Below are 10,283 nucleotides of genomic sequence, written 5' to 3'. Positions count from 1 at the left end.
CGTGTTTTCCTCAATTATACGCTCGCAAGTTAGATGGAAGTTTGTTAGACTTTAATTCTCTACGTGACTCCACTCAGCGCTCCCCGCCCTCTTCCTAGCCCAGAGTTGGGTCTTCATTTTATTGAAATAGATCTAGATTACGTAGAAATCTGCAGGTTTTTTTCCACTTGCTTGTTCTTCAGATCAAAATCGACTTTGGTTGATAAGCCCGCCTTCCCTACGCTGATGGAATTCAGTACAGGAAGATTACAAGCTGATGGGTGGATGTTAATGACAGTAACACAAAACATTAAGGCAAGTGACATTTACATAAGTATCTTGATCTTAATACATGTAATTTACATATGAAAATTTAATCACCATAGAGATAAACAGCTGCAATGTTTAATTAAACTCTCCACACAAAATCAGCCTGCAAGAAGTAGTTTGTCATTGCTAATTCATCACAATTCTCATAAGTATTCTTTAAAGTAAAAATGCAAAATAAATGACTCTTATTGATAATTCAACTTCTGGTTACTTTATATTTTAATTGTATCATCAAAGCCTGTGGAGAATACGATAAAGATTCTTGGTTCATTTTCTCACAGTTTAGAAAGCAAAGCATAAACATATAGAGAACAAATGTATTTGTTTACAGCCTTTTAAGGGTCAGCAATATGGGAACACAAGAGGACGATTTAAGCAAATTTAATGACAAGATAAGTTGTGCGTAATGAAGAGATGTGAGGTTCCCCCCCCTTCCCCCCGCCGCCACCGCTTTGGAAATTTTTAAAGAAACAAATTAGAAGTGAAAATTAATGCCAACATTAGCATTGAAAGGAAACTACTGCTGTCCTGCTCTCTCACTGATGAAACTCCCATAACCTCACAAATCTTTATGTTATTTGGAGATCAGAGGGCCGCAGACATTCAGAAGAGCAGGAGACTGAATTGCTTCTTCTGAAGAAGTGCATTGAGGGACGTAAGGCGATGGTTTTTCAACAATGGGGTATTCACCGGTTCTTAAATTCCCGAAGAAGTGAATTTAATCAGAACAGCATTGTCCTCCAGTTTTTGCAGGGTGAAAATGAAATGTAAACTAAATATTTGTTGATATATTTGCTGACCTTAGACAGTGCTGCTTACGATACTAATATCTGACTGGAAAAAAGTGTCATTTTTCCTGTGTCTTGATTGTGTAATTTTTATCCCAAGGGGACTACCCTCCTGACAATTGATTAATTCTGGGGCGTGTGTATGTATTTGTCCGACCTTTGATGATACTGTTATTGGGAGACGCAAACAGCTGCTGGATGGCGAGCTGAAACTGGGGAACTGAAAGTAAGCAGGACAGAGAAAATATTTTAAGGACATGGTAAGACAGAGGGTCAGATCAAGCTGCAATGCCGATGAAAACTCGGGAGACGCTTCCTTTAAATTGACCAGTGTGGTTCCCTTAAATACAGAAGAGATTGACTCTTTTTGTTTCAATCGATGAATGGTATTTTTATTGTATTTAAGTGCTTTACTTTGTGCCGAGCATTGTTCTGAGCACTGGGGTAGATGCAACTTAGGTTGAAGACAGTTCCTGTCTCACATAGGCTCACGGCCTTAAGTAAGAGGGAAGACAGTTCAGTCAATTGTATTGAGCATTTACTGTGTGCAGAGCACTGTACTAAGCATTTGGGAGAGTACAATACTGCAGAGTTGGTAGACATGTTTTCTGCGCACAACGAGCTTACAGTCTAGAGGTAGAGGCAGGCAATAAAAATTAATTACAATATGTAATTTGCAGGTAGGTACCTAAGTGCTGTGGGGCTGAGGATGGGGTGAATAACAAGCACTTAGTGAGCGCTCAATAAATATTATTGAGTGAATGAATAACAAATGCCCAGAGGTCACAGATTCAAGTGTCTACTTGAAGTGTTCTGGACCAGAGGGAGGACATGAGAAAGGGGTTGGTGGTGAAATGAATGAAGTTGGGGTACAGTTAGTAAAAGCTGATGGTCTGAACGGGTTGTGAATACCCATTTTGCATCTGAGGAAACGGAGGCACAAAGAAGATGAGAGACCTGCCCAAGGTCACACAGCAAGAAAGCAGTTGAGCTGGGATTAGAAGGTCTCCCAAGTCTGGCTTTAGCCACTAAGATATCCTGTTTCCGGTTATTGAATGGGTATTGTGTACCTAATAATAATAATAATGATGATGATGGCATTTATTAAGCACTTACTATGTGCAAAGCACTGTTCTAAGCGCTGGGGAAGTTACCATTCATTCATTCAATTATATTTATTGAGCGCTTACTGTGTGCAGAGCACTGTGCTAAGCGCTTGGGAAGTACAAGCTGGCAACATATAGAGACGGTACCTACCCAACAGTGGGCTCACAGTCTAGAAGGTTGCCCCAAAAGGGGCTTACAGTCTTAATCCCCATTTTACAGATGAGGTAACTGAGGCACAGAGAAGTGAAGTGACTTGCCCAAAGTCACACAGCTGGCAATTGGCGGGGCCAGGATTTGAACCCATGACCTCTGACTCCAAAGCCCGGGAGCCCGGCACTGTGCCACGCTAAGTACTGCTGCATAGTACTGCAATCGGCACTGTACACACAGTACACATGGTGTATTGTCCCAAGCGCCTAGTACAGTTATCCACACACAGTAAATGATCAAAATACATCAATTATTGATTGAAGTACTTCAAGGTGCTTAGAAAAATTCTCCATGCTGTGTTGTTTATAAAGATGAATCATTTCGCATTGTCATCCACTGTGGACATAATAGCAAGCTGCTAACCACAAGGATGGATTTCTAAGGTGGAAACTGTCCCAAAGGTCCTCAAGGAAACTGGGCCACGAACAGAGATTCATTTATTAATTCAATCATATTTATTGAGCGCTTACTGTGTGCAAAGCACTGTACTAAGTGCTTGGGGAGTACAAGTTGGCAACATATAGAGACGGTCCCTACCCAACAGCAGGCTCAGAGATGGGGTACTTAGCCGAAAGGATCATTGGTCTGTGGGGTAGGAATATTATAGAGAGTTTGGGCTTTATGTTATTTATTTTACTTGCACATATCTATTCTATTTATTTTATTTTGTTAGTATGTTTGGTTTTGTCTTCCCCTTTTAGACTGTGAGCCCACTGTTGGGTAGGGACTGTCTCTATATGTTGCCAATTTGTACTTCCCAAGCGCTTAGTACAGTGCTCTGCACACGGTAAGCGCTCAATAAATACGATTGATGGTGATGATGATGATGTTGGGTAGGGACCTTCTCTTTGTGTTGCAAACTTGTACTTCCCAAGTGCTTAGTACAGTGCTCTGCACACAGTAAGTGCTCAGTAAATACGAATGAATGAATGAATGTGTTGCCTTTGCTGTAGTGACAGAATCTCTCCAGACCTGCTAATGAATAACGACGGCAATGATGCTCCCGACTCATCTGTGTTTTTCAGATCCCTTTGGGTTCCCAAAGTTTGTGATTCAATCCTGGAATATCAAACCTCTTTTCAGAAAGGTCTATGACTCGCTTGACAATGCAGACTTTTTTTTTCCAATTTTCATAGGAACCCTGGATATGGGGGAATGGGGAAAAGATAGGGTGGATGACGAAGGAGAGGTCATGAATTTTCCATTGAGCCAGATTGTAATTCTGGGGTTGGAAGGTAGAGGGTCAGTGATTTCCCAGCCCATCCATCCTATTTGCCAGCAGTGATCTGGTGTTTAATTTTATCCACCTTTTTATGGTGTTTAAGCGCTTACCATTTTCCAGGGACTGTACTACTACTACTAATGATGGTATTTAAGTGCTTACTATGTACCAAGCACTGTTCCAAGTGCTGGGGTAGATACATGGTAATCAGGTTGTCCCACGTAGGACTCACGGTCTTCACCCCCATTTGACAGATGAGGGAACTGAGGCCCAGTGAAGTGAAGTGACTTCCCCAAGGTCACACAGCCGACAAGTGGCGGAGCCGGGATTAGAACCCGTGATCTCCCAAGCCCGGGCTGTGTCCACTAAGCCACGCTGAGGGATTTAAGATAATCAGGTTGGACACAGCCCATGTCCCACATGGGGCTCAAGGTCTAAAGGAGAGAGAGGATGGGACAAAATCCCCATTTTGAAGATGAGGTAACTGAGGCCCAGAGAAGTGAAACGACTTAGCCCAGGTTACTGAGCAGACATGTGGCAGAGCCAGGGCTTCTTATATTTCTCTGTCTATCTCCCCTCATGGAGTGTAAACTCATCATTCATTCAATCATTCAGTTGTATTTATTGAGCGCTTACTGTGTGCAGAGCACTGTACTAAGCGCTTGGGAAGTACAAGTCGGAAACATATAGAGGCGGTCCCTACCCAATAAACGGGCTCACAGTCTAGAAGGGGGAGACAGACAACAAAACAAGATGTATTAATAAAATAAATAGAATAAATATGTACAAATAAAATAAATAAATAAATAGAGTAATAAATATTCAGCACTTGGTATGTGCCCAGCCAATGGCTCCGATCAGTATTCTCGAATTTCCCTTGCAACGCTTAGTTCCTATCATAAGTGCTTACTACGTTTCACTGTAACATAGCGTGGCTCAGTGGAAAGAGCATGGGCTTTGGAGTCAGGCGTAATCATGTTGGCTGCGGTCCCTGTCCCACATGGGGCTCACAGCCTTAATCCCCGTTTTACAGATGAGGAAACTGAGGCACAGAGAAGTGAAGGGACTCACCCAAGGTCACACAGCAGAAAAGTGGCAAAGCTGGGATTAGAACCCAGGTCCTTCTGACTCCCGAGTCCGTGTTCTTGCCATTAGGCCGGGCTGCTTCCCTGGCCCTGTCACAGTAGCTGGGCCAGGGCTGTGGAGATAAGAATAATAATAATAATAATAATAAGGGCACTTATTAAAGCACTGTTCTAAGCGCTGGGGGGGGGGGGAGGCAATACAGGGTGATCACGTTGTCCCCCGTGGGGCTCACAGTCTTAATCCCCATTTTCCAGATGAGGTAACTGAGGCCCAGAGAAGTGAAGTGACTTGCCCAAAGTCACACAGCTGACAAATGGCAGAGCTGGGATTTGAACCCATGACCTCTGACTCCAAAGCCCAGGCTCTTTCCACTGAGCCACGCTGCTTCTCATATGGGGTCATAATAATAATAATAATAATAATAATAATAATAATAATAATAATTTTGGCATTTGTTAAGCACTTACTATGCGCAAAGCACTGTTCTAAGCACTGGGGGGGGATACAAAGTGATCAGGTTGTCCCACGTGGGACTCACAGTCTTAATCCCCATTTTCCAGATGAGGTAACTGAGGCTCAGAGAAGTGAAGTGACTTGCTCAAGGTCACACAGCAGACATGTGGCGGAGCTGGGATTCGAACCCATGACCCCTGACTCCAATGCCCGGGCTCTTTCCACTGAGCCACGCTGGTCCTGGGACTCTGGGGCAGAGGCAGGGGGCTACTGGAATGTACCCTCCCCCCACCCCAGGGCATTAGGGTCCACCATAACTGTTAGAGATGGGTCAGCAGTGAGCAATGAAACAGGGAATATTTCTGTACCACTGAGTCACAGCTAGATGTCTAAAAATACGTGGCTCAGTGGAAAGAGCACAGGCTTTGGGGTCAGAGGTCGGGGGTTCAAATCCTGGCTCCGCCAATTGTCAGCTGTGTGACTTTGGGCAAGTCACTTCACTTCTCTGGGCCTCAATTCCCTCATCTGTAAAATGGGGATTAAGACTGTGGGACAACCTGATCACCTTGTAACCTCCCCAGCGCTTAGAACAGTGCTTTGCACATAGTAAGCGCTTAATAAATGCCATCATTATCATTTATTTATAAAATACACAATAAGCCCTCAATAAATACCACCGATTGATTGATTACTCCATGGCATTTTGAATAGAGCATGAGCCTGGGAGTCTAATTCCGCCTCCGCCCCTTCCTTCATTTAATTATTCATTTGATTGTACTTATTAAGCGCTTACTGTGTGCAGAGCACTGTACAATGCAACAATAAACAGTGATATTCCCTGCCCTCGGTGAGCTTGCAGTCTCTCTGCTGAGTGACCTTGGGCAAGTCACTTCCCGTCTCCGGGCCTCAGTTACCTCATCTGGAAAATGGGGATTAAGGGTGAGCCCCTTGTGGTAAAGGGACTGTGTCCAACCTGATTAAGTTGTATCTACCTCAGAGTTTAGAGCAATACTTGGCTTAAGAGCCCCATTGGGGACAACTTGATTTGTTTGTATTCACCCCAGCGCTCAGTACAGTGCCGGGCACACAGTAAGTGCTTAGCAAATACCACAATGATTATTATTATTATTCATTCATTCATTCAATCACATTTATTGAGCGTTTACTGTGTGCATAGCACCATACTAAGCACTTGGGAAGTACAAGTCGGCAACATATAGAGACGGTCCCCACCCGACAACGGGCTCACAGTCTAGAAGGACGAGACATTTATTACTCGCTCATTTTTTGAGTGTTTCCCCCATCCCCGCCCGCCATAACCTGGACCCTGGACTCTTTTCCCAACCCCAAGCCAGGGTTTGAATTAAATCCGAATGAGGCGGGGGCCTTGCTGAAGAGGGAGGCGAAGGGTGACAGGTCGTTATATCATGGAAACGCCGGACAGAGAGTTTGGTAAAAGATGAATCAATAATGTAGTCAATTTCTGACATTTTAGATACACGTTGAGGCTGTTCTGACAAAATTAATCATGAATTTCAGCATTAGAAAAAGGGGGATTTCAGAGAGAGTGTGCTCAAGCAACACCCCCTGAGCCCAAGTAACCCTGTGGTGTTATGAATACATATTTCAGCGGGAGAGAAAAGATCTGTCTCACGAGAGACCCCTTCTAGCCATCCATTGATGATGTCAGTGGGTCTTTGATTAGCTGCTGACATTTGAAATTATGGGAGGGTCGGAGAGGTTAATGAAAGACGTCTTTCTCAGGCCCCGCTCAGAGAGCCTCTCTGCTCCCGGCTTCTGTCGTGATGTTGGGTGACCTCGGAGGAAAGTTGGGAGCAGAGATGCCCAGAGAGTGCTGTCTCCTGTTGAATTCCCCTCCACGAGCCAAGCGGTATGCGCTTATTGAATAAAGGAGGTTCATGAATTATGCCCAACTTGAAATTTCTCCGCGTAAAGGTAAGACGGCGTCCGGGGCCCAGGTTAACCACCACAATCCTGCCTTGGACACAGTTTGGCAGAATCACTTTTGCCGGATTGACTCGAATCAGATGATCCGCTTTCTCCGAGTCACGGTGGTGTTACTGCCGCCTGAAGTGCGCATATCGTTTCCTTTGGGCGCCTTAATCAACGCCGATGCCTACCCAATTTGCTAATTAATGCAAGTGATCCACTTTTAATTAATCCTATTAACTTACTAGTCACTGGCTCTATCTTCTCCTTTCCTCAGAAATACCTAGAGCTCTCCGGTGTAAGCACGACACTTCTGATTAGCCGCCGACCGTAACTTCATTTCCAATAATCTCGCCTCCAAACCGCACTCTTGCCCCCTTAGATTTTGCGAAGGCAATTAGACTTCTCTCCTTCAATTCCTCCCACAACGTCTGGTTGAATTCCCCGTTGGAGGCAGTCAGGCCCCCTAATTTAATCTTTCTCTACGTGTTTATTCCCCTCCTCCTTCATAGTGTGATTCTGCCTTGAGCCAATGGCTCCGATCAATATTCTCAAATTTCCCTTGCAATTGCTTAGTTCCTGTCGTAAGTGCTTAATACGTGTCACCGTTACGCAGCGTGGCTCACTGGAAATAGCACAGGCTTTGGAGTCAGGGGTCAATCAATCAATCATATTTATTGAGCGCTTACTGTGTGCAGAGCACTGTACAAAGCGCTTGGGAAGTACAAGTTGGCAAGTTTGGTCATGGGTTCAAATCCCGGCTCTGCCAATTGTCAACTGTGTGACTTTGGGCAAGTTACTTCATTCATTCATTCATTCATTCATTCATTCATTCATTCAATCATATTTATTGAGCGCTCCGCCTATTGTCAACTGTGTGACTTTGGGCAAGTCACTTCATTTATTCATTCATTCATTCAATCGTATTTATTGAGCGCTTACTGTGTGCAGGGCACTGTACTAAGCGCTTGGGAAGTACAAGTTGGCAACATATAGAGACGGTCCCTACCCAATGGTGGGCTCACAGTCTAGAAGGGGCTCACAGTCTAGAAGACCCACTTCTCTGGGCCTCAGTTACCTCATCTCTAAAATGGGGATGAAGACTGGGAGTCCCCCGTGGGACAACCTGATCACCTTGTAACCTCCCCAGTGCTTAGAACAGTGCTTTGTGCATAGCGAGTGCTTAACAAATGCCACCATTATTATTGTTATTATTACTCCCATTACCCGCTGTGGGAGGTTTTGCATGTGCCAGAATGGACTGGACGGTCCAGCAGTGAAAAGAATGTTCTAGGTCTCTCTTTCCTGCCTCCAGTGAACCTCTGACATGAAAGGAGTTCATGTGATTGCTGACCCAGGGGAAAATTTGGGGAAAGACTTGCAAATTGGAAGGTTTTTGCCTCTCAATTTCTCCTCCTGCAAAATGAAGTGATGGTGTTACTCCCCCAAGCACTTAGTGTGGTGCTCGGCTCAGAGTAAGCGCTCAAAAAATCACTAACTGATTGATTAGGGCTCATTGTGGAATTCATTCATTCAGTCGTATGTATTGAGCATTGACTGAGTGCAGAGCACTAAGCAGCGTGGCTCAGTGGAGAAAGCATGGACGTGGCAGTCAGAAGTCACGGGTTCTAATCCTGGCTCTGCCACATGTCTGCTGTGTGACCTTGGGCAAGTCACTTAACTTCTCTGAGCCTCAGCTACCTCATCTGTAAAATGGGGATTGACTGTGAGCCCCATATGGAACCACCTGATCACTATGTCCCCCCCGCCAGTGCTTAGAGCATGGCTTTGCATATAGCAAGCGCTTAACAAATGCCATTATTATTATTATTATTATTGTTACTAAGTGCTTGGGAAGTACACATGGGCAACATATACATACAGTCCCTACCCAATAATAATAATAATAATAATAATGATGGCATTTATTAAGCGCTTACTATGTGCAAAGCACTGTTCTAAGCGCTGGATAATGGGCGTGTGTGTTGTATTGTCCCAAGTGCTTGGTACAATACTCTGACTGTGGCAAAATAGCATGTAGCAAAGACTCCAGAATGGTGGGGTTGACTTTTTGGGAGGAGGGAGTGTCATGGTATTTTCTGTATGTTCTCTTGTTCACTCTCCTCAGTCCAGATCTAGTGGCATGTGAGTATCATTTAAGAGCAAAGGTGCCTTATGCTTCATTTGTCCTTGGGTAGAGCACAGTAGAGCCCTGGTCTTGGTTAACAGTAGTCCTGGCACCTCTGCATTTGACTTGGTGACCTCTGGCAAAGCAGCGTGGCTCAGTGGAAAGAGCCCGGGCTTAGGAGTCAGAGGTCATGGGTTCAAATCCCGGCTCCGCCACTTGTCAGCTGTGTGACTTTGAGCAAGTCACTTCACTTCTTTGGGCCTCAGTTCCCTCATCTGGAAAACGGGGATCAAGACTGTGAGCCCCACGAGGGACAACCTGATCACCTTGTAACCCCCCCAGTGCTTAGAACAGTGCTTTGCACATAATAAGCGCTTAACAAATGCCATTAAAAAGAAAATTCAGCCGAACCCTGGTCCTTCTGGAGTTGGTGAATCCTAGTCCGGGACCTCTTGATTTGACACTGCTGAGCTCTAGTGGCTCTTGTTGGGGAAGGATTGAGCCTTCATATGCCTGAGTTTAGCAATTCCCAGTCCTAGCCCCCTCACTGAACAAGTCTGGAGCTCTTTGCAGTTGTAAAAGCAGCCCGGCTTAATTCATGGAGCCTGGGAATCAGGCCTGGGAATCAGGGTTCAAATCCTGGCTTCTCCAATTGTCAGCTCTGTGACTTTGGGCAAGTTGCTTAACTTTCTCTGTGCCTCAGTTACCTCATCTGTAAAATGGGAATTAAGACTGTGAGCCCCACGTGGGACAACCTGATCACCTTGTAACCTCCCCAGTGCCTAGAACAGTGCTTTGCACATAGTAAGCGATTAATAAATGCCATTAAAAAAAATCAGAAGGACCTGAGTTCTATTTTTAGCACCGCTACATGTCTACTGTGTGACCTAGGGCAAGTTGCTTCACTTCCCCGGGTCTCAGTTACCTCATCTGTAAAACGGGGATTAAAACTGTGAGCTCCATACGGGAAAGGGATTATGTACAATCCGATTAACCTGTATCCACTTCAGAGCTTAGAACAGGGCTTGGC

Source organism: Tachyglossus aculeatus, chromosome 9 (genome assembly GCF_015852505.1).
Source record: "Tachyglossus aculeatus isolate mTacAcu1 chromosome 9, mTacAcu1.pri, whole genome shotgun sequence".
Lineage (NCBI taxonomy): Eukaryota > Metazoa > Chordata > Mammalia > Monotremata > Tachyglossidae > Tachyglossus > Tachyglossus aculeatus.
Note: the sequence above shows the minus strand (reverse complement) of the source record.